The sequence below is a fragment of the Sceloporus occidentalis genome, unplaced genomic scaffold, assembly GCF_023333645.1.
Source record: "Sceloporus occidentalis isolate IW3139 unplaced genomic scaffold, rSceOcc1.0.p SCAF_43, whole genome shotgun sequence".
Taxonomy (NCBI): domain Eukaryota; kingdom Metazoa; phylum Chordata; class Lepidosauria; order Squamata; family Phrynosomatidae; genus Sceloporus; species Sceloporus occidentalis.
The window spans coordinates 1,455,159-1,476,446 of NW_028317023.1; positions in this window are offsets into that span (position 1 = coordinate 1,455,159).

Genomic DNA, 21,288 nt, shown 5'->3' on the forward strand with positions numbered 1-21,288 from the left:
TTCCCACGCTGACATCTCTGCTCCTTCCCGGCTTACTGACACAGCAGCAAGCAGGGCCTCTCCAGCTACACTCCCACGCAGCTGCAGCCGGAGGTTAACAGGAGGGAGGGGGCGCTCGCTCCGTTGCCAGGGAGACGCGTCTCTCTCTAGCTGCCGGCAGAATCCAGTGAGACGCAGGACATGCTCCACCGTTGCCATAGCAACACGTTTCAAATACTGACGTCATTTTGGCGCCAAATTCGAACGTATTTAGACGCTTCAGTCCCAGTATCCTTTGCTGAAGTATCAGTTGAAGTTGGATTCCTATACCGAAGCGTTCTCTGTGTTTTGACCCTTTGTGTACCAGACCCTATTCTCGCTTACTGACCATTATCTATTTGCTGCCTGCCTCTGACCCCCTGCTTGTTTTTTGACTCTGCCTCCGCTCGTGCCCTATTGTACCTCGCCTGGATTTGTGTCCTGTGTGTATTGGAGTTTTTTTGCTATTAGGAACCTTTCACTTACCAGCTCACTTCCGGATAGTGACAGTTCCAAATGGTGTAAAATTCAATATGAACCAGTCCAGGACTTTGTTTTGTGTGAAACTGTTTGTTTTCAGCCTATTTCTCGTAGGACACACAGATACTGGGTCCATCCTCTGCATTGTAACTGTGGAAAAAACGCCATAAAAAACGCCAAGGCAATAAACCCACATGGCTTTTTCAGGCTAGGTTTCCACTTGTTTTTTTTTAGCTAAAAACGCCCATAAAAACGCCAATAGCGCCACCTGGCGTTTTTTTAGTGAAAACACGCAGCAGCCAGATGTTAGCTGTTCTTCAATAGGAAATCGCAGAATGCCATATCCACTTGGCGTTTTTTTGCTTGGCGTTATTTCTGTCCTCTTTGGCGTTTTTCTGCTTTTTTGGGCTCTGTGGCAGTTCTTCAAAATCGCAGCATGTTGACACTCTGGCGTTTTTTGCAAGGAAATCTTGGCGTTTTTTTTTCTACAATAGAAGTCTATGGGAGAGAAAAAACGCCATGAAAAAGCCATGTGGGTTTATTGCCTTGGCGTTTTTTATGGCGTTTTTTCCACAGTTGCAATGCAGAGGATGGACCCGGTATCTGTGTGTCCTACGAGAAATAGGCTGGAAACAAACAGTTTCACACAAAACAAAGTTCATATTGAATTCTACACCATTTGGAACAAACATGCCATTACAAACAAACATACGCGACGCATCAACTGGATCCTGCGTGCCAAAAGCAACAGCAAACAATTTGCACCATCATTTGGGGCCAATCTTCCTAGAGGAGCAGACATTCGGAATAAAGCATGCCTTACAAACCACAGAAAAGAGACAAAGGGGTCTACCAAGTAAATGACATCGGGGGCAGATACTTGCCATTTATCCTAATCCCTTTTAGCTGGGTGAAACTGCTAACTTGTAAAGGCTGGAAAAACTGCCTAAGGTCAAAAAAAGCAATTTCCACAGAAAGGCTAAAACGCCAGAAAAAACTCCAGAAAAAAACGCCAAAACGCAGGAAAATGCAGTGGCAGTTTTCTTGGCGTTTTTCATCAAGAAAACAAACGCAGGACAAAAACCCAAGTGGAAACCTAGCCTCATGGCGTTTTTTCTCTCCCATAGACTTCTATTGGAGAAAAACGCCAAGATTTCCTTGAAAAAACGCCAGAGTGTGAACACGCTGCGATTCTGAAAAACTGCCACAGAGCCCAAAAAAGCAGAAAAACGCCAAAAGAGGACTGGAAAAACGCCAGACAGAAAAACGCCAAGTGGAAATGGCATTGTGCGATTTCCTATTGAAAAACAGCTAACATCTGGCTGCTGCGTTTTTCCACTAAAAAAACGCCAGGTGGCGCTATTGGCGTTTTTAGCATAAAAAAACCAAGTGGAAACCTAGCCTTAGAGCAGTTTTTTTAGCCAGCATTGAATATGATGTAATTTTTAAGCAGATGAAACTTGGCTAAAAGAAAGAAAGACTTTAGGTGTGCAAGTTGCATGTAAATTAACGTCAGCTGAGCCAACCATGCGGTGGACTGTTTCTTTTTTAATTTGATGTCTTTTGCCTGTACTGGTTGGAAAGCATCCAAGTCAAAGTAAAAGAAAAAATAGATATTTCTTTAAAGTTTTACTGTGAATAAGTTTTTTTTTCCCACATGGTTAACTTCTAATAGTTTTAATAGTTTTTTTTGTTTGTGCCAGAAAAAAAGTATCGCTGTTCAATTGAACTATCTACTTGATATTTCATTGAACTGCTTGGAACAAATGTAAAATCAGTTTTAAGTGAAGAGGGTTTTCATCCATATTTCATTCTTACCAATATTTTGTGTACCTTTTGAATACACACTGGATAATGTGAGAGGCCACACACTTGTCCACCTACATTATGTAGAAGCCATTCAGGGCTATCTTTAATGATAACTGAGCCTTGAGCATGCCTACCTTAGTGGGCTTTTCACATGGTGCCCCAGTCGGTTGCTCCAGCCTAACACAGGAGAAGACAGCATATAAAAAAGTAAATGGCGTTTAACAGTGTGCTTGTTGTACCTGTTTAGTTCGCTCTCAACTACAGGGAGGCAAAAGTGAGAGGCAGAAAGAGAAATATTTTAAAAATAAATAAATTAAATAAAAATAAAGTAATTCTGCTGATCCCAGTGATGTCACTATAACATCGTCGGGGAGAGATCCCTGAAGCCTGTAAATCATTGTTGATCCCTAGTCAAAAAAACGATAAAAAGTTATATAAAAATGTAAAAATTTCAAATAAATTGCAATAACATCCTGTACCACTCGCACTAGAAATAAGTTACAAAATTGCTGATCCAAATGTTTTGGGGGGCTTCATGTTGTAACATTTGTATTATTACCAGTGTTTCCTTTTTTCAAGGTTTTTTCTTGTGATTATTATTTGTGGTACCGCTAGATGGAGCTCCTACCTCATCTATTGCAGCATCTTAAATTTAGTGATGTTGCTCCTAACTGAGCAACAAAACCTTTATTATATGTTTTTAGTTGTCATGGTGATCATGGAATATACTCTAATGCAGAATAAACACTAAAGGAAAAATGGCTTATTAAAACTAGGATCAGTTACTTTGTCTTGAGGAAAGATTTTGGCTAATATTGCTAGTGAGCTGTGTGGGTCTCCATGATACTTTTTGGACCAACAGGGTAACCTTTAATAGTGAATTTTCAGTTTTGAGTTTCCATGAACGCTGTAAAATGTTGCCCCTTCTGTGGTTATGTTTGCATTAATACCAAGGCCTGCAAGAGTAGTGGGGCAACTGAGACTACTGCTGACATCACAGTGCATGCAAAGACTCTGCTTCTTGAATCATCATGACACAAGTTCTGCAACTGGCTGCAGTCATACTGTTTTGGTGAGCTAGACATAAGGCTATCCTGAACAAGACCAAGGGTCAACAAATGTTTCATGTTTTACAAAAGGAAAAACATGGCAGCCTAGATAGGCTGGATGGTTTCTATCTGCCAATGTAGCTGTACCCAGCTCAAGTAAATAGAACACCACCATCCCTAAGTCATTCAAAATGCATTTTTGGAGAAATTACCTCTTTTTTAATTTAATACATTCAGAAAACATCTACAAAGGACACACATTCACAAACTTAACCTCTACAACAGAGAATGACATGGAATTATAACCAGCACATAACATAGCTGCAAAAGTAGAACATGCAAATTAATCTTCCACATCCCAGTACATAACTTCTTGTTCTTGTCATGGATGTGGTGCAAAGCCAGAGTCTATGTTTTATAGTATTTGACCTAATGTACAGCTTAGCATGCATAGTATATGCAGTGGCCATGCGACATTTTACCTGACATGGGGCCAGAATAGGGCTGTGCATGTTTACTCTAAAATCAAGGCACTAGACATCGTAATCTCCACTTCTTGGTAATGTACCTTGATTTATAGAATTGTAAATGTTGTATTATATTTTCACCACTAGGTGTCACACAGGAGACATGCACATGATGATAACTAATAACTTATAAGTTTGCTTTTGGAACTAAAGCCCAAAACCCAGTAAAAAGTACTGAAAACATGTAGATGTGTTTTTATGATACTCTAAAGACAAACAATGTCCTACAGTTAAATGTTTTTTAGCTTTCTGGAATGTCTGGAACCTGCTAAGTCTATATAAACATTATATATAAATATTATACATAACAGGTAATATATATATTCCATAATTATATTATCTTATTAAATCCTACATTGTACGTTTTGTTTTCCAATCAGTGTAATTGTTTGGATATGTATGGCATAAAAGTAAGGTCCATTATACATATTCTATTAGATATGTTGTGAATTGTCCCAGGAGATAGCAAAACTAGCTTTATCTAATACAGTTCCTGTCCTGATGTTCTCTCTCTCTTCTTAGCCAACAACCAACAGTTTACCAGTAGTGACATAATGTTGCGGAATAATCATAGAGATCCTGAGAAAAGGATGTTAAGATGGCTGACCCATGGCATATACACAATGGGGTTTATATATATATGCCTGCCAACTGTCCTGCTTTTCGGGACAGAGGTAGAGCTCAGCAGGACAACTAGATTCAGGCCCGTAATCCCACTGTTCCGATTTCATTCTCTGATGTCAAAAACAGTTTGTGCTTGTTAATTATTGCAACTTAGATGAAGATCATATCTTTTAGGACAAATCGATATATAAATGCTGGCAATTCCAAAGGGTTTTCACTTACTTTTTTTTGCCAATGTGTGTATATACATGCTTTAAATAGTGTGGTGCATTTGGACAGGCCAGGGCGCTAGCTCTACTTTCCTGCATCTACCTCTTCAGTGACAATGGATGTGATGTGTTTTCCACTTTGAAGTCACATAAGCGGCATTAAGGAATGTATTATAGGCACCTGATGGAGGGCACTGTTCCCAATTAAGTTTAGCTGGCTAGGGCCTAATTACATTCTTATGTGTTTTCAATTAAACAGACTCTGATAGGCTCTGCAAAAATATTCTTGTCAACTGAAGTGTAGACATTTTGGTGACACGCACAGTATTTCGCTGTAATCATCATCAGTTCCAATACAAAATGGGAGCTCAGTTTAGAGTTGTCTCCAGGTATTGGTAATTGGTACAATTAATGTTTTCCAAGGTCTGGACAACACAAAGTGATTATAATAATGGAAATCACCCACATTACTTAACCCCATGCAGCAGCAATCTAACCTCACAGTTAGCCTCAGGACCTGCGTTAAAGTCCATTGTGAGATCAGCCAAGAATTACCTTAGCTGTATTCCTGGCTTAGATTTATTGACGTCTTCTCATGAAATGCGTTGGGGCCCCCAGGTTGTTGCCTGTTGATGCCTGACACTATTCTCTGCTTGATAACTTGCATTACTAACACGAGCAGATGTAGGGTGACATTCTTTTTTTGAGGCCCCTGAATGCAGCACTTATTGAATGAGGCATCAAGTGTGTTTTGACAGGACCCACTTCACTATGACAGTAGACATCCATATTTTTTTCTGCCTCTGTGATTTTACCTTTTTTCATAATAACCATTTTTCCTCCAGTCACCAAACTGTAATCCCGTGTTTTCCTTTAACCCTTACATTGTTTCTCCTACCAAATAATTATTTTCTTTTTACCGCCTCTACCATAATAAAAACACTCAATACCTATACCATCTCTATAGCTCTCATTTTCCTACATAACATCATCTATTATTATTATTCTTTTATTTATACTGCGCCAACAATTTACGCAGCTCTTAATACAATACATATATTCAGGGGGTATGACAGGACGAGAATTGACAGACTAAGATAAATCAATACATTAGGTAGAGAGGGCACTGCTCGCAAGCTTACAATCTTAAGATCTCACCGTGGATCTCAATCATTTTCATTTTCTCATATTCAGATAATTAAAAGCCCATTTGCTCCTTGTTATCTATACATCATGCTCACTCTGTTTAATTAAACTGCTAATACACTCTACCTCCCAACTTCTACCCTTGGTATGCTGGGGGTGTTACTGAAAGTAGCATGGCTACTGTGCATGCCAGCAATTCTAAGCAGCATATAGGATCCCAAATCCCATGCTGATCTGCAACTCTGGTAGAACTTGGTGTTGGTGGGACGGCAGCATAGGGTGGAAAAATTGGGACTGTCCCATGCAAAAAGGGACAATTTGGAGACATGAATAAACTATGACTGCAGAGTTGATCATAGGGGTTTTCATTCAAGCTTTGTATTGGCCAGTATTGGCCAACTGTCCTATAATGTCCCTAGCTTAATGCCTGTATGGCGCTTGCTGTAACCAAAGGTTCTTTCAGACTGAACTACCACTCAGTCCACATCTTAGGTTGCTGTTTTATGACTCGCATTTGTGCATTACAAGAAGTTTGCTTGTGCTTTCATAAGCATGCGGTACATATAATCATCCCTATGTGTAGCTCCTCTAACACTAGTGTCAAGGACAACCAATATCAATACCAGCAAGCTACAAATACATGTTAATTTATGCAGAGCACAGAGCTATGTAATCTACAGAATGTCTTTTTTTTTTTTAGATCTCCACTGTGTAAAACAGATCACAAGTACTTTATGTATTTTACATACATGATTATTCAGATTAAACCAGGTTGAAGATACCTTGTCCAAACAACTGGACTTCTAGTCATTCATTGTGTTGTCTCTACTCATATTTTGGGTGGAAGAGTCCAAATTATTTCATGGTTCCACAGAGTGTGACCTATCATGCAACATGAATTATTTATAAGTTAAAGCAGTGTGTGGATAACGCAATGAAACGTGTGATAACCTATATTAAGCATAATGCGCATTTAAAAGTATATAAAGGGATAAATTAACTTCTTGTGCCACTCGCTACCTTAAAATTAGGTGAAATATATTCATAACTGTAATCTAAATGTGTGCGATTAAGACCAGAAAAATATATTTTTTAGTCAATGTGAAGACTAATAACGATCGGATTCTGTGTTTGTGTCATGAAAATCTACTCAAATATATGTATTTATTTTGGGCTGTTAAGATCGTATAACCAAAAGAGAAGGAAGCAAAGCCACCCTTACCTCAGCAGGTTGGATTTGCCAGTGAATTTATATGCGTTGCTTGCCTGTCCTGACTTAACTCAAAACCACTTAGCAGAACTTGAGCAAACCACTACAAACAGCAGCTCAAGCTGGGTGGAATTGGACGAACAATATGGATGCCCTAACAGCTCATATGGTAATCCATTAAAATAAGATTGCAACGTGCAAATTATCTTATAGATCAAGGCTGTTGTGGGATATCTGGATAGGCTCTGGATTTTTGTGATATGTTCTAGATTACATAGACACTGGTCAGTTTACTTTATGATATATTTGACCTTATTACAAACGGAAGGAGGATTTCTTGCACAAATGGGAACCCTACTGGCCAGATTCTCCACCAAATACTATAGTGTATGAACTGAGAGATCAAAGGCATAACCTATAATCTATAAAAATACAATGTTTCTAGTGCTGGTGCCTAATTTGTATTCAGTTGGTTATATAAAAACCATATATAATTCTTATGGGTTAACCTTTCTGCAATCTCCAGAAGTAAAACTAATGATTAAAAAAAACCCCTCTATCCTGAAAAGCATTACACCTTCACTAAACCGACTGAAAAGTAGCAGACTTAATGTGATCCCTTTGGAATATGTAGTATTTGTTTTGAAATCTGAGTATTAAACTTGAGTCTTCCTATTATTTTTTTGTCTTTACTGATGTTATCCGTGTTATTGTAATACAATTTGAAAAAAAAGGTGTTGGCATGCTGGTTTTTTCATTAGCCCTATTGCTAATGAAAAAAGAGAGCCGAAAAGAGAGACAAATAAATCAATACTGGGTTGTGGTAATAATTGGAAGCTGAGTGAGGCCCTGAACACACAAAAACCAAACTAAAAACATAAAAACTATTAAAACGACTTATGTGAAGTCTGAATACCTAAGTTGATACTGTATATGTGCCTTGTTCTGATTGCTTTATTACCTAGCAACTTTATATTTATTTATGTATCTATTTATCTAAAAATACCCTCACATCATTTAATATAGAAATGTCACCCCAATTCCAAGAACATATATAGTATAGTAAGTGTTTTAAGGTCATTTTTGCACTTCTATTCTCTGCTTAAAGTTGCATACAGTGCATTGATGCTGTACCTCCATATATTATTAGGTCATCTGTACAACTATATAACAATAATATATATATATATATATATATATAATTCTTAGGCAAAAAAAATATGACATGTAATATTTTATTCTTTTGGGATTTTTCGTTTTTAAGAAATACTGCCTAAAAGTAGCAATATTACTTGTATTTCAACTAGAAATTGTCAAATCTTCAATTATTCAGCAGTAGTAGTTATTTTTCTTCAAATGATCTTGATGACGAGTTTCGATCTCGATCCTTGTGTGCCAGAATCCTTACTTTTTTCTTTTTTTTTAACCTTAGCTATCACACCCTAAGATTCTTGGGTCTGCGCCCTATAAGCAGTCCAATGGGATGCATTGAATAGGAGGGTATCATCTTTCCAAAGCAAAGTACCTCCAGATTTTTTTTTACGCGCAAGTTTACTCTTGCAATCTTCTCTAATGATTTATAAAGATACAAATTGCTAATTATTTCTGGAGGGCTAGACCTCATGGTGTCCTTAATAGCTCATCTACACGAGAAACAATATTTAATTGTGCATCTATTATAAAATGTGCTTCTGTCATCCTGAATGATCCTTGCTGCTGTGTAATGCCACAGATGTCAGTATTCCAAAAGGATAAACACTCCGATTGGCTTCAGCTTTTGTAATGGCAAGGAACCTGCCTTCTCATGCATGTCAAAACATTCATTAGGTTATGCTGCGAGTCATGTTACGACATTAATATGCAGCCGCTTATTTTGTACTAAAAGGACATGTTTACGATGCGTGTGTAAATTAAAGCTGCATGCGGGATATCTGTATGCGTTATTGCTGATTTTCCAGTTTGGGACACACATTTTTAGAACTGATCTCCTAAAATAGATGGATTTCACATCTTAGTATTAGGAGTGATTCAACATGTGCCACTTTTGATATAGTCTCTTGTACTGGTTACAACTGTCTACAGTTTATCTATGGAAAATGATGATGTGTGATTACAAATCTATAAAATGCAGGACTTATTTAGGTCTTCCAATAATCTCCCTAATCTATTTATCTCCTTTGTCTGTCTACTCTGTAGATCAGATATAAAAAGTTTATGTGGCTGCTGGTTTGTAACCTTCAAACATCTCATATTATATAGTAGCACAATGGCCAACATTTGAAAAAATTTTTTTTCATAAAATGTGATCTGAGCTACATCCTACATTGCTTAAGATAACAACACACAAACAATAATTTGTCATGTGTTTATTGAACACGCCATTAAATTATCACAGTGTTGTTAGAAAAACTAAGTGAAACCTTGAATTTGAATTGAATTACTGTTGTAGATCCTTTGACAGCTATAACCTCAAACGAGCGTATCAGATCTGCACAACTTTCAGGAGGGATTTTAGACCATTCTTTCTTACAGAGCTGCTTAAGCTTTTCGTAGGATGTCTGATGTGAACAGCTCTCTTGAGGTCATTCCACATCACCTCTAATGGGTTAAGACTCTGACTGTGCTACTCCAAAAGGCGGATTTTGTCCCCTTCACCATAGCAAGACATTTTGGACAGTGCTATGCTTCCAACTTTGTGAGAACAGTTTGGGGAAGGCTGTTTTCTATTCCAGCATGACTGTGCCCCAGTGCACAAAGCAAGGTCCATAAAGACATGGTTGGATGAGTTAGGTGTGGAAGAACTTGACCGGCCACACAGAGCTCTGACCTCAACCCCATCCAACACCTTTGGGATGAACTGGAACAGAGATTGTGAACCAGGCCTTCTTGTCCAATAGCCGTGTCACAGAAGAGTGGAAGCTGCAAGGGGGGGGGGGGGTTGGGGGCAACTACATATTAATGGCTTTGTATCTAGAATGCAATGTCATAAAAGTTCCTTTTGGTCTAATGGTCAGGTGTCCCAACATGTTTGTCCATATAGTGTGTGCGCATGTGTGTGTGCATATATATATATATATGTGTGTGTATATATATATATAAATAAATATATATATATAAATACTGTATAAATATTTTAAAAAATGGACAATAAATGAATCATATAAAATCCGCATGGGAGAGTTTACAGTTGGCATGAAGGGCATATCCAAATAACCTAAAATAAACTGAAACTTAATCAGGGACATTGCCAGAGCATTAAATCCTAGCATATCACTAGTTAATGTTATACATTAAATATTAACATAAAATTGTACAAAAGAAGTTACATAATATGTACTTATCTCTTTGAAGTAAAGACTATAGTTGGAACCCTTTCTATACAGTTGTATTCTGTATAAGAAAGAATGCTTAGAACAATTTGGTCCTGGAAGCCATGATGTATTTATTTATTTACTTCATTCCATCTGTCAAGACTGAAGACAGGAAAAAGAGGAAAACATGTTTTGTTATATATTTTAGGAAGATGACTGAGTTAATGCCCAGCAAGGATGAATTAATTTAATTAAATTTGCCATTTTTATCATTCCTATCCCTTGATACATCTGTCACGATGTACATTGGATTTTCTGCGTGGAAAATATTAATATAAGAGCTTATATTGTCTGCTCTCGGAACGCCTTGACTCATTTTACTGCCAGCGATGCCTGATACATATTTGAGAACAATGGGTAGTTATTTCCGACAGCTAGGAAATTGCCTAGCTGCCACTTTAGCCTGTATTTTTCTTCCATACTTCTCATGTCCCATAGAGGGCATCCGCATTCAGCTCAACACTATTCAAGTCCCCAAGCCAGTATGCTGCTTGGAATGAAAATGCTTCTTTTAACCCCATAAGTGCTATAGTATTATAGAACACTGAGGAGGTGGCTGCAAGAATGTGACTTTGTGATTCACTGTTATCCTTATAGAACAATAGAAATGATTACTATAGAAAAAAAACATTAATTACTATAAACTAAAGACTGCATTTATCTGTTTTTTTCCTTAAAAGCATCCATTACCTCATTTTATTTTCTTTATTGTTTTTTCTTCTGCGTCTCAGTTCAGACTTATTAAATGTAATTATGTGAACCGTTTGAATGAAAACACAAAAACTGGGAAAGCATTAATGTGGGTATTTCCATGTGCTTCTGAAATACCAAATTTTGCTCCCTTATGAAAGATTTGGCTGCAGTTACTTAAATGGTGGATGCTTAAATGTTTTTAGCGAAGTAATAAGATTACAAGGGAAACTGCCGGATTTGCCCCGAAGGCACCCTGTGCGGCAGGCGATAGCAGCACCTCTGGAGCAGTCTTCTAATGACAAGCAGGCTTGGTGGTAGTACTTTTATCCTGGATGACTAATATAAAGTAATGTATAAAAAGCTTTGCTACATGATATTTCATTTATTTGGATAAATATTGTATGTGTTTTAACACTATACTAATGAAATTAGTGCAACATTTTGAAATTAAATATCATTTGTAGATGGCCAGATTTCTAAACATTTTAGACCTACTGATATATGAGGCTAAAGGGTTTGTGAAAATATGAAGTGCATTTTCAGTTATTTGACATGTTTCATTAATGTAATGAAATGTAGCACAGATGCATTTCTCATGTCATATATCGTTCCTTTATATATTTATAGTTAAATATTTACAGATTTCTTTACAGAAAAGCAGTTGGGGTGCAGGTAAAATGTTTATCATTTCTAAAGGTGCTGTTCCACAGAGGGTGCCTCACCAGATAAGCGTTGCATCATGTAAAGATAAACCTGTAATTTTGTTCTGCTTAATGTTCCCTGAAACTTAAAAACTACAGGTTTATTGAATTACTAGTGTTGCTTAGAAACATGGGCGTAACTAGAAACCACAGGGCCCCTGGGCTAAAACTTCACAAGCAACACAGAAACCACAGTGCCTCCTTTGCCCCCAAAACAGCATGTCTATATCGTCTTTGCCCCAAAACAGCATGTCTGCGCCATCTTTGCCCCATACAGAATGTCTGTGCCATCTTTGCCCTAAACAGCTTGTCATTTCCCCCCAAACAGCCTGTATGTGTCTTCTTTGCCCCAAACAGATAATAGTGTTTATACTGATTAAATAAAGACTGACAAAGCAATGCTTATTATAAATGAACTTTAGCAGCCAGGCTGATTATAATGGATAGAACACGGCATTTCTTTCTGTTCGAAATCCGGCCCATTAAGGTTTTAGATAATTTCTCTTTGAGGCTGACCTGGTGCTGGGAAGAGACAATATTCTTAATGTCAGGTGAAGGGGCAAACTAATAACTTGTCTGAAGATTCACTATCACACGATTGTGTCTCTTAGCTATATGAAGCTTAAAATATATTTTACCTGAAGACAGTTTTCAGCACCAATATTTACTTTTACAACATATTAAAGAAGGCCCAATGGAAAAATATGAATACATATTCATCGAAAGAGCAAGATAACTGTATGTGTGGCTTTACAAATAAATTATAAGCCAACTTAAATGTTTTAAATAGGAATAGACAGGTCCCCCATCAGGAGGCTACAACTGGCATGACAGGGCCATGAGCCATCTAGCACCATATCTTCACTGGACATACGCTAGGCTCTAGTGGCCTCTAGCACCAGCCCCCCAACCTCCCTGCCAGACATATGGCCAGGCCCCCGCAGGCCCAAACACTTATTGATTTAAAGCTAAAATTCCAACAGATAGGCATACATGGAGACTTGGAGAGCTGATTACTAAGAATCTGGTATTTTATCTCCTGGTATGGGAGCGTTTTTTGCCTCCTCACCCCTTTCAATCTCTTGGGGCAAGCCTTCCCTGTTTGTGGCTAGACCTCCCTGCCTCTTTTATGGAGCAGGGCGTAGAGAGCTCCGGGTTGGGGGACTTCCCTGGTATAGAGACAGGTAAACCTTAAAAACTTAGCATAGGCCACATCACACACATAATGGTAACGGAAGAACGTTAAAAAGAAAACCTTTATTTTGCATTGGAAACTTATTTTCTCCTTCTCCTTTTGTGGTTAAATGCTGTCACCTGCTTTCTCGTTGAGATTTATTACTGCTTTCAACAACATTTCAACAGAATCAATAGTACAACTTTGATCTGGAATAAAACTAATACTACCGTGTAAAGGCTTTCATTTTGTCATCCGGCAATAGTAAATCTCAGCCCTTGAATTATTACTTCTTATTCGTGTAAGGTCAAGCTGTGACATGGAAATCTACTGGATGTGTGGCTGAGTGTGTTGTGTGTGGTAGAGAACAATATGTGCGATTGAGTGGTCATCAATGTGTTTAAGTTTGTGTCAGCATGGCTGTGTGTTTGCGTCAGTGTTTGGACATATATGCCACTCAGACAATACCCCACACCAAGTACATTCATGCCATTTTCAAATATATGGTTAACCTTAAACAACTTTCATGCAGGCATCCACTGTTTTCTCTGTCTCTAAGCTATTTTCAGAGCTGCAGTCAGGTATGGCAAAGGGTGTACTTCATCAATAAAAAGAAAATAATGAGCCAGTTTGCGCTTGTATTTACCTCACACTGTGCGGCCTTTTTACTGCTGCACCGTGTGATAGCACATTAAACTCCCTGACTGAAAGGACGTGCTGCAGAAACAACTACTGCTGTTCAGATCTCAGGTGGGGATCCAGATCCCTACTTCACATTTACATAATCAGCTTTATAGCATCGGCATAATAGGAAGTGGTGCAGGTTCATATTTGGCAGACAGCCCACAAGTTTCCTTGAATTTCTTATGAGTCCTTTTCCTGGAAAAAAAAAAATGTATAGTAACATTTCTGTATTAAAAATAGTAATTCTTCATTGTAATGAAGTAATGATTCATAGTGTTAAACTTTGCACACAGAATTCTAACCGTTAGTACATGGTCATTTCTACAGATCATAACGCACATTCTGCTCGCTCTGCTGTCAAAATATTATCTTATCTTTCCAACAGATTGTTTGAAAGGTGAATGATCACAACTCCATATGACAGGAAATCCACCATGACAAGAAAAAAAAAGAGTTTATTGTGACTTAATAGTTTTTAATCTCTGAAAATTCAACCTCAATCTCCGTTCAGTACTCTCTGCAAGAAAGACTTAACATGAGGGAATAAGAGGATTGTCAGATGATTCGGTTTGGAAGGAGGATAGGGCTGGTTTTGGTAATGAGCCCTACTCTGGGGGGTTTCTGAAACTGGAACATTATTTAATTGATATATTATGATAGTTCTATATTTTCTAAGTATTTAGTAAAGGGTTTTACCTGACCCTTTGTCACTCCTCCACCATCTTTCCTATTACTAGTTTAGACACTTTCCAGACTAAGCAATATTCTTTTCCAGGTAAGTTGTGCTCTCGCTAAAGAGTATATGAGCTAGGCCAGATTTCCACAAGGCATTCTAATCAGGCGCCCTACCACTATTTATGTAGTTGCTTCTTCCATTTATGTACTACCAGGAGAGAAACTGCTGTGTGATCAGGTATGATTTGAAATTTTTGGGACATCCACAAGCTTGTTAGATGTTAGAATGTTAAAAGAATGGTAGTTTTATCTGCAGTCTCTTTTCATGAATGTGTTTTGGGAGAGACTAGTTAATGTGTATGGAGCCTGTTTTGGGGCCACTATATTACTGGGCCATTTGCCCCAGTGCACTCCTGTTACTTTGTTAGGCGACCTATTAAGAACAGGAGGTATCTGTCTCTTTATTCTGTATAGAACCTGCTAGGGTCTCTGCTAACTGCTGCTGATCACACATGGTATGAAAAATATTTTGCTCTCTACCAACCAAAGGTGTTTAAGAAAACACTGTATAGCACTGTGTCCAGCCCTTATGTGACCCTCCGCTTTGTTCCCGTACTATTGCCATCTCCACTTTCTGAGTTGTGCAGGTCTGGGTTTCCCATTCCTTCAAATGGCAACAAACAAGTAATATAAATACAAAGTCCAAAGGTCTTGGGGTGGTTGTCGAATGCAACACCTTATTCTTCTGCATATTATCGCTTCATTCTTTTTCTGAGTCCACCTTGCATTTACCTTGTTGAACTGATCTCCAATATGATTGTCAAGCAGTGATGAAGTGGACATTTGTGCTTATGTTGTGTGATATTTACATGGTGCACTGTACCATGCAGCCAAGATACCCCTCGGATGGGTCATCCTGGTTGACCAAGGTCTAAACACACCACTTCTTATTGTACACTGCAAGTAAAATTAGGTATAGTGCCTATTCCTAGCTGTTGTGTACTACGCCTGACTTTAATAATATATCAATGCCGTGGGATGTGTTTTCACTGTAAATGTTATGTATAGAGAAATGCTTAAACGCAAAATACAAATATTACAACATGTTTTTACACAACACCCTTGCAGTTAGCATTTTTATATTATTTGTTTACATAAATTACTATTTGGCCATAAAAAAATAATTAAAGTGTAGCAGTAGACGTACCCAAACTTATTTTTCTTTTAAATGAAAAAAAGATGGAATTTTAGTTGTTTACTGCATGCAATATCATTTTATTGGGAAAACGACAGATTTTAATCAACTTATCTTCAGAAACAGATGGGAGATGGATGTCATGGTTATGCCAACAAATTGATGTAAGTAAAAAGCTAAATAATTAACAGTAATCTGTGACCCCCTATGTGAACACAAAACAGATCTCATTTTCCAGTGAAAAGAAACAGGTTTAATCTCTGACTTTCAGGTTTTTGGGTATTATTTTGGTATTTTGGTATGTAAGAGTCTATACAGTGGTATGTTTACGTATGCTACATTCACATGCGTACATTTACACAAGCTGTCATCCTAATACATGCAAAAATACTAGTGAATATGTACATTGGGATAAAGGACTGGTAGAAAATATATAAACCAATAGTTCAGAAAAATTGGTAATTTGCTTACAAGTGCTACAGATAGATTATGTATATTTTTCACAAATGTATTATTTGTATAGTATACTGTATAATGACAATTATAAGTTTCCAGACATTATACAAATCATACAAGAAAACATGGACACTAAAAATTGAATGTTGTATGTTTTTTAGGTGAAATACTGGTTGATACAGGATTTTATTAAAAACTAAACTAAATATATATATTACTGTTTTTATTAGCAGTGTTACCTTTGCAGTATTGTGAAGAAAAAAATAGTATCCCTCTCACACTTGCTAGCGTTGGCCCTTCATAATGAATAGTTACGTGAGACCACTACTCCTGACGACTCTCCCTTTAGTGAATAAATACATTTAATAAATAGATTTAGATAAAAGTGTACTTGTATTTTACATGGTAATTTAGTGTTTATAGGCAGCATAGTAACCATTTATATGTTTTATCAATGGCATCGTCAGCAAGTATAATACATGGGTTGTACTTGCAATGCCTAATCACCTAGTTATGTTACTGCATAATGTGGATTCTGCGCCTGCCACAATCTACTTTATTTCATATTCATATGGTTTTCATTTTCTATGTAAATCATCTCCATTATTTCCTCTAATTGTTTTTCACGTAAAAAAACTACAAATATGTTTGATGGGTAAAAAAATGATAGCTTCTAATCACATGTGTGGTGTTTTTGTGTTTAGAGAATGAGATATTTAGAGATAAGACAGTCTTAGCTCAGCTACAGAAAGTAAATATGGAGCATCCCAAATGAATGAACAGTCTTTTCTGGAATAATTTATTACCACTACCTGAATAATGAAATCCTAGATGCTAAGCAGCCACCTTAATTTTGTTCTGTATTATGTTTGGACTTGAGGACTTTTTCCTTCCTGGGATCACAAAGTGAGATATTAAAATTTTCTCTCTGGATCCAAAAGTATTTGGCAATGTAATAAAAGACTTCTGATTTAAATGTAAAAATGTATTTAACAAATCCATTATCGATCCATGCTTTGCAAATAGAAACAGAATATTGGATGGCAGATGAGAACCATTTGGCCCATACTGCCTATTTTTCCTGATGTAAGGTGAACCCTTTAGATTGGTGTCCTTGATGGAGAGGAGGGTTGAGGTTAGAATAATATAAAGGGCTCCTGGCTAATACTGGGTCTTTTATTGAAAATGAAATTTAGTATTCCTGCCCCTTACTCTTAATGTTTTACTTTGGTCTAATGGTCTTTAGATTTTCAGGCTTATGGTCTTCCCTTCCCACGATTCACAATAGCTTTATGTCTATACCATGCATGTTAGAATTCCTTCACTGTATTACCTCTACTATTGAGAGGCTGTTCCACTTATCTGTCACTCCTAGTAATGTAATACTTTCTTACATTATAGATAAGCCTCTAGTCCTCTAGTTTAATCGACAGTGCCCCGATAATTCTGCAGATTGCCAAAATAGTTTGCATTTTGTATATTTGATTTGACAAGCTCCCGTGGTCACCTTGCTTTTACATGCAAGGCATTTATGGTACTTCATTAATGTTTTGATCAATGTGTCTCTGTAACACCTTCTTGCCCTGAATAGCTCTTATAGACTTTCCACTGACTATGGATTTCAGGATGTGGATGTGAAAATGGCATATTATACATGCATATAAGAAAAAATATATCTCCAGGGATTTGTTTCCTAGCAATAGATTAAGAAAACAGATCTTGTGATAATTGAAAGCCATGACAAAGACTCATTATTTAAGATTTAATGCAATTACTCAGATGGATAAAATCCAGAGATGTATAAAGAGTTATGTTGTTTCTGTAGAGATGTAAAGTACATATTAAAACACTCTAATATGCATTTCAACTTCATGCAAAAACTACTCAGCCCAAAAATGTGAACTGTCCTGTGAAAAAAGGGAGGTATGCAATGAGTATCATTGCATACCATGAGAATGGTATCATTCAGAGGCTGAACTTGATGGTCTTATGTCTTTTTTATTCTTATTTTTATCTGAAAAAATGACCTTGTTTAATAATTGAGGTAACCTTTTATTCAGACCTCAGTTCCGAGGCACCGCCAGATAGCTGACTAAGCCTAGGGGCTTTTGATTCACCCTCATGCTCTCTCTCACTCTCATTCACTCTCTCGCACACTCTCGGCCAATGTCTCACTACCTTCTACACTGACTGTTTCCATGTCCCTGTCTTCTTTTCTGCAGCTTTTCTTCTTTTTCATCTGTCTTCTTTCTTCATCTCTGGTATCAGCTCCATAATCGCTTCTTGGCCTTTTGGCTAAGATCACGTGTAGTACCCTATGGGAAGGGGGGAAAAACTTGATCTTAGGGCCGAGGTAGCATTGAAGCCTGAGGTATACACTTGAGCCCCAGAGCAGCTTTGGATCATCTTCGCAACCCTGCACTTATAGTTTTCGGCCGCAAGGATATGGCTGGACACTTATTTATTTCACCATTTGCACTTTCCATTGGTGCACTTGTGCCTATTAATTAGGATGGATTCACAGACTTTTGATACATGGCCTGAACATGATTTTCTTTGGACACATTTATAGTTTGAAGTTTTGGAGCACTGCATCACAGTGAAGACTGGATTCCAGTCATTTGTTGGGAGAGGTGGGGGAAGTCTTGTGGCTGCTCACCTCTTCCTTACAGTGGTTCTCCTCTTCAGGGGGAACCAAGAAGTTCTGACCCTCCTGTAGGCCTTCTGGCCGGGGTGGGAAGGAAAGGCCTTGGCATACTCCAGTTTTCCGTTGGATTTGAGCTTCGCTGCGATCTTTCACTGGATTAACGGAGCACACCAAAGGAAGTACGACACCTCGGGCTTCCAAAAAAATATATAAAAAAAAAAAAAATCAGATCCATTATCCAAGTACTTCCTCAAAAGGTCAGAGCCTCCATGCACACCCTCTCCTCTGATTAGAGGAACAAGGGAGAGGCAGTCCTCGTGCTGCAAACTGAGGCTCCTCCCTTTTTTGGAAGTACTCCAAGAGGCCTGAATATTGCAGACAGATTCTGGAAGAAAGAGCTTCACTTTCTCTGCAAATCTCTATGCCAGTCCGGCACAGCCTTTACTTACATAAATGTGTGTATGACTGAGTAGCAGAGTGTAAGTGTACATACAGTATGAGTGCATGGCAGAATGTACGTGTGCGTACGAGTGAGTGGAAAGCATGCAAAAACAGTGGTTTTGATTTTTTCCAATAGTTGTCATATATTAAAACATTTTCTTTTTTTCTTTCATTGAGACCTAAATTTGGGTCGGCACATCTTATGATGAAGCAAATATAGTAATGTAGTGAATTATGATAAAATATGATATTGCTCCTCTGACCGGATCTGAGAGATTGCCTGCTTGGCGTGAAATGTCAGTTTCTTACCTACATACCTACATACATCCTTTACCTGGAGACTAATTCCCTACTAAACAGACCTAAAGCACTATACTTTTTAGTTTATTGTTCTGTAGGAAGCAAAATGATTAAGGATTAACAGTAACTCTGAGCAGGATACCCCACTACATGTATTTAAAGCTCCCTATCAACATCTTTCCTGTTTTATTACTATGTTCTTTTCATTTTTTTTAAATAGTTTTTAACACCTGGCTCACCAGAAGTCTTTTATACTTTCTGATTTTATTCTTTTCCTGTCCTAGTTCTGTTAACTTTTTCACTACTGATTTTCCTGCTGCAAATCACTGTTACACGCGTCCATCCAGCAAAATGAAACTGAAGGTCAAATGGTATTTATCTGACATAATAATGTCAGATAAAAAATATGGAGCTTCATGTTCAGGGATTGTAAATCCCAACTAATTGTCTCTGAATTTGGTTATCATAGAGATTAATAAGGTAGGTAATAAAGTTGACTTGAAAATTATTATATTCACTAAGGAGCTATGTAAAAAGGACAAGATTTTTGGAATAACTAATTCCTATGGCAGTGAACTAGTTTCTAACTTTAGGGCAAAATGCGGCAGTAATTCTTGCGTGACTCAAGGGAATCAGGCAGGAGATAGTGTACTAAATTTAAAACACATGCATGCAACACCATTTTTTCATTAGATCATGCTTTAATTGTCTGTTTTTTCTATTATTGTAGAACACGGATAAAAATCAGTTCTATTGCAGTCTTTTGCAAGGACAAATGGATAATGTCTACAAACGATAAACTCTTGGAAACTCATCCATAATGCACGAGTCCCCACGCTTCAATTGTCCAAATAAATGAATCACGTGATTCATCAGGGCAGGCCACCTTCTATTGCTACGTGGTCCAGTTCTTATGCTCACGTGCACTTTGTAGGCACTTTCGGCAGTGGACCGGGGTTGGCATGGACACCCTGACTGGTCTGCAGCTATGCACAACAAACTGCGATGCACTGTGTGTTCTCACACCTTTCTAGCAGAACTAGCATTAACTTTTTTCAGCAATTTGAGCTACAGTAGCTCGTCTGTTGGATGTGACCACACATGGCCATGACCCTGTTACCGGTTCATGGGTTTTCTTTACGTGGACCACTTTTGATACATACTGACCACTGCCGAACGGGAACACCCCACAAGAGCTGCAGTTTTAGAGATGCTCTGAGCCAGTCTTCTAGCCATCACAATTTGGCCCTTTTCTGCTTCTAACATATCAACTTTGTCAGTGGTCATAATGTTATGGCTGATCTGTGTGTATATATATTCAGGATAGCTGTATGCCTATCCCATGCCTGTTTAAATTCCCTTTGTATTATCCTCTACCACTTCTGATGGGAAGTTGCTCTATTTATTTACATTGACAGATTGAATTGTGCAAATTGTAAATTTTATGTAGGCTATACATTGATGGAATTTGGATATCTTGCAAAAGAAAACATTTGACAAAAATATTTGTTAGCAATTTGGTTTATACGTACATGAATCACATTTTTATTTTAGGGCTGGGTAAAATAAATAATTTGTGCACCAATTCTTGAAGCTCTTTTTATGGATTTGGAAATGTGCCTACATTTTTAGCTGTGCCCTTGTACGATGTCATCAGCAACTCTCATATACAGATGAACTTATGTTTGACGCTATCTTTTGTCTCTAAATAAGTCAATATGCTGAGTGAAATATCTAATATTTACATTATTCTGATATATTCTACTTACCTTTTATGTTTGCACGATTGCTTTATGCACTGCAACTTCCTTTCCAGTGATAGTTAAATGGGCGTCTTTAAGATCATGCTGGGCTTTAGAAATCAAGCATTTCACTTGCA